The sequence below is a fragment of the Schistocerca americana genome, unplaced genomic scaffold (assembly GCF_021461395.2).
Source record: "Schistocerca americana isolate TAMUIC-IGC-003095 unplaced genomic scaffold, iqSchAmer2.1 HiC_scaffold_1200, whole genome shotgun sequence".
NCBI classification, from domain to species: Eukaryota; Metazoa; Arthropoda; class Insecta; order Orthoptera; family Acrididae; genus Schistocerca; species Schistocerca americana.
The window spans coordinates 20001-25000 of NW_025725265.1; the positions used below are offsets into that span (position 1 = coordinate 20001).

The 5000-nt window shown below is 51.1% G+C and overlaps 1 non-coding gene across 1 annotated transcript in view; it reads right to left on the reverse strand.

Moving 5' to 3' along the window:
* Positions 1 to 164, reverse strand: part of LOC124563399 — a 1910-nt gene extending 1746 nt beyond the window's left edge. The window contains exon 1 of the ribosomal RNA XR_006970149.1: positions 1 to 164. This exon is cut by the window's left edge and continues 1746 nt beyond it. This is a non-coding gene — a ribosomal RNA (small subunit ribosomal RNA).
* Between the last annotated feature and the right edge of the window lie 4836 nt (positions 165 to 5000).

Below are 5000 nucleotides of genomic sequence, written 5' to 3' on the forward strand. Positions count from 1 at the left end.
GCTCTAGAATTACCACAGTTATCCAAGTAACGTGGGTACGATCTAAGGAACCATAACTGATTTAATGAGCCATTCGCGGTTTCACCTTAATGCGGCTTGTACTGAGACATGCATGGCTTAATCTTTGAGACAAGCATATGACTACTGGCAGGATCAACCAGGGAGCTGCGTCAACTAGAGCTGAGCAGCCGGCCGCCCGGGAGTGTGTCCCGGGGGCCCGCGCGAACACGCAAGCGTCCGCTCAATTATTCTGCAAACAGGAGGAGGCTGAGCTCCCCTGCACCATACACCTCGAAACCCTCTCAGGTCCCGGCGGCGCGCAGCGCCGTCCTAAGTACTTGGTCGGGTTCGAGAGAGGCGCAATCGCCCGGAGTTTGGCGAGTAGACGCTTTAGGTGCGACCACCCGTGCTCCCAACTGAGCTTGCCGCTGCCGACAGAGGCCCGGGAGCGTGCTGTCGTGGCATTGCCGGCGGGAGACAACACGCGCCACCTACGGTGACCGGCAGCTCCAACGCCAGCGCCACAGAAGGACAAAAGCCCCACTTGGGTGCCGAAGCGAACTCTCCCAGCACAGCGCACGCGCCAACACGTCCGCACAGCTGCGATACAAACCACCTGCGAGAACCGCAGAGGCGACCGAGCAGCAGACGGCGTCGCGGCGCCGAGCGCCGGGCGGCGGCGCATCCTCAGCGCAGACAGTCCTCAATCGGACCAGCACACTGCAGATGTCCACCGCGCTTCGCACCGGGCCCGCGAGGACCTACTTTGGCCGCACGGCGCCGCGTGCAGGGTGCGCCGGCGCGCAGCTGCGCCGCCTGCCGCCTCCGTCGGCCGGCGCGCCTGCCACTGGCCGCCCCCACCAGCCGGCTGTAGCGCGTGCGCCCACGCACCGCACGGCCAACACGCCGGGAGGCCCCCCCTCACCGGCCGGGGACGGTCCCACCCAGCCACCGCCGCGTATCGCTTCACACCCACATGCCATTCACGTTCGTGGGCATGGTGGGTATCGCTGCAACAACCGGTTGGTAGCTCAACCGATCGTCGCCATCACTGATTCACCCCTAGCGAGAACAACCGCACCACAACGGTTTACCAGTTGTTCATTTGCGTAACGTCACCAGCAAACGTAGGCGTCCATCGCCATTTGCAAATTCAACGATTGTTGCATGCCTGTGTCAGGTGTCACGACACACTGTCTGCCCACATACACGCAACAACATGTCCACGCTTAGCGAACACGTGGAAGGTGGCCCCCGTACGTATGCGATGTCCATTGCGCGAACGACTGTCAACCGGCCTCTGTCGCATGTCGCAGATGTGGAACGCAGTGCACCGTGCTATCACGGTGTGTGAGAAGAGACGACTACGTCTGACAACACGCGCCACTACATCAACAGACGGCTCATGCTGATCGCCATCCAGGGCATACCACACTGCAATCCAGCTCTTATAGGGAGACGACACGTAGCTGAGTGCACAACATTTGGACCGCATGGTTCGCCGTTGTTGGCGCAGTCGTTGTACGGTCACATGTACCACGATGTATCATTCAGTACATGAGGACCAATGTGCAGTACAGTGTGTGATTTGGACGTACAACATCAGCGGACAGTTGACACAGGCCGTACCACAGCGTAGGCTAAGTGCTTCGCCATGCGAATGCCAATGAACAACTGCAAATGCCAATGAACAACTGCAAAGGGCATTGAGCATGTACGTCCTGCTGCCATCCACATTACAGTGTATAGCTGCAAGGTGTTTAACATGAAGCGATACACTGGGGACCGGGCAGTGCGAGTAGCAAACTATATTGCGGGGGTTGCAGTTAGGCAACACTACACTAATTTAACGCGTCGTATGACAATTACAGAGCAGGTTAAGGCCCAACGTGTGTTGGGTTAAGGCCCAACGTGTGTTGGGTTAAGGCCCAACGTGTGTTGGGTTAAGGCCCAACGTGTGTTGGGTTAAGGCCCAACGTGTGTTGGGTTAAGGCCCAACGTGTGTTGGGTTACGTTAAGGGGCAATGTGGGTTACGTTAAGGGGCAATGTGGGTTACGTTAAGGGGCAATGTGGGTTACGTTACGGCGCAATATAGGTTACGTTACGGCGCAATATAGGTTACGTTAAGGGGCAATGTGGGTTACGTTACGGCGCAATATAGGTTACGTTACGGCGCAATATAGGTTACGTTAAGGCGCAATATCGGTTACGTTAAGGCGCAATACAGGTTACGTTAAGGCGCAATACAGGTTACGTTAAGGCGCAATACAGGTTACGTTAAGGCGCAATACAGGTTACGTTAAGGCGCAATACAGGTTACGTTAAGGCGCAATACAGGTTACGTTAAGGCGCAATACAGGTTACGTTAAGGCGCAATACAGGTTACGTTAAGGCGCAATGCAGGTTACGTTAAGGCGCAATGCAGGTTACGTTAAGGCGCAATGCAGGTTACGTTAAGGCGCAATGCAGGTTACGTTAAGGCGCAATGCAGGTTACGTTAAGGCGCAATACAGGTTACGTTAAGGCGCAATACAGGTTACGTTAAGGCGCAATACAGGTTACGTTAAGGCGCAATACAGGTTACGTTAAGGCGCAATACAGGTTACGTTAAGGCGCAATACAGGTTACGTTAAGGCGCAATACAGGTTACGTTAAGGCGCAATACAGGTTACGTTAAGGCGCAATACAGGTTACGTTAAGGCGCAATACAGGTTACGTTAAGGCGCAATACAGGTTACGTTAAGGCGCAATACAGGTTACGTTAAGGCGCAATACAGGTTACGTTAAGGCGCAATACAGGTTACGTTAAGGCGCAATACAGGTTACGTTAAGGCGCAATACAGGTTACGTTAAGGCGCAATACAGGTTACGTTAAGGCGCAATACAGGTTACGTTAAGGCGCAATACAGGTTACGTTAAGGCGCAATACAGGTTACGTTAAGGCGCAATACAGGTTACGTTAAGGCGCAATACAGGTTACGTTAAGGCGCAATACAGGTTAGGTTAAGGCGCAATACAGGTTAGGTTAAGGTACGACATAGGTTAGGTTAAGGTACGACATAGGTTAGGTTAAGGTACGACATAGGTTAGGTTAAGGTACGACATAGGTTAGGTTAAGGTACGACATAGGTTAGGTTAAGGTACGACATAGGTTAGGTTAAGGTACGACATAGGTTAGGTTAAGGTACGACATAGGTTAGGTTAAGGTACGACATAGGTTAGGTTAAGGTACGACATAGGTTAGGTTAAGGTACGACATAGGTTAGGTTAAGGTACGACATAGGTTAGGTTAAGGTACGACATAGGTTAGGTTAAGGTACGACATAGGTTAGGTTAAGGTACGACATAGGTTAGGTTAAGGTACGACATAGGTTAGGTTAAGGTACGACATAGGTTAGGTTAAGGTACGACATAGGTTAGGTTAAGGTACGACATAGGTTAGGTTAAGGTACGACATAGGTTAGGTTAAGGTACGACATAGGTTAGGTTAAGGTACGACATAGGTTAGGTTAAGGTACGACATAGGTTAGGTTAAGGTACGACATAGGTTAGGTTAAGGTACGACATAGGTTAGGTTAAGGTACGACATAGGTTAGGTTAAGGTACGACATAGGTTAGGTTAAGGTACGACATAGGTTAGGTTAAGGTACGACATAGGTTAGGTTAAGGTACGACATAGGTTAGGTTAAGGTACGACATAGGTTAGGTTAAGGTACGACATAGGTTAGGTTAAGGTACGACATAGGTTAGGTTAAGGTACGACATAGGTTAGGTTAAGGTACGACATAGGTTAGGTTAAGGTACGACATAGGTTAGGTTAAGGTACGACATAGGGTAGGTTAAGGTACGACATAGGTTAGGTTAAGGTACGACATAGGTTAGGTTACGGTACGACATAGGTTAGGTTACGGTACGACATAGGTTAGGTTACGGTACGACATAGGTTAGGTTACGGTACGACATAGGTTAGGTTACGGTACGACATAGGTTAGGTTACGGTACGACATAGGTTAGGTTACGGTACGACATAGGTTAGGTTACGGTACGACATAGGTTAGGTTACGGTACGACATAGGTTAGGTTACGGTACGACATAGGTTAGGTTACGGTACGACATAGGTTAGGTTACGGTACGACATAGGTTAGGTTACGGTACGATATAGGTTAGGTTACGGTACGATATAGGTTAGGTTAAGGTACACATTGTTGTAAGGAAAGGTTTAATGGGGGGCGGGGCGGGGCGGCCGGTTTGTTGATTGTGATTATAGTAAGTGGATGCCTGCGGCATCATCTGATTTGCCACGTCAGGATGCACCTTTGGCTCATGACAGGCGGCGCTCTCATTCCATGCTTGTGGCAGACCTGTGTCTTTCATTCCTGCCATTGTTTGTGTGCTGTGAGAGGAGGCAGTATTGTGATGTTGGGTGCACCCCTGTGTAGGACATGTGTGGGTGTTGGTGGCTTGGCTGAGCAATGGTGGTTGTCGGGTGGGTGGGATATTCTGTTTTCTGAGTGGACCTCCCAGTCTGGTTATGACAGTGTGGATTGTCTAATGTGGCGGAGAGGATGCACTGGGTGTTGTTCCATGCTGGTGCTTACATATTGTCTGTGTGCGTGTTACAGGCAGAGAGTAGTGCGTGATAAGGGTGTGTGGCTGACGTGTGGTTGTGATTGTGAGCAGAGTCTTTCAGCATGTATACGGACAGTTGTATACATTATCTGTATTCTGATGGCTCTATCTATTACTAATCAGCGCCGTGTATACGTTTAATCCGGTTCCAGTCGAAACTGTTGTATCTCTGTACATTAGTGACACGGCGAGCCCGCTATGTAGTTACTCGTCTCGGCAGCTTCCACCGGTGTATGGCAAATGATTATAAGGAATCAGTCTAGTCGTCAATACCGATGGTGTGACGTCACATGTCTGGGGTGGGGGACGCTGCGCCCTTCCGGTGGGTCATGGCCTAGAAAGACTCTTCCCACGCAGGGGGGCGTGGAC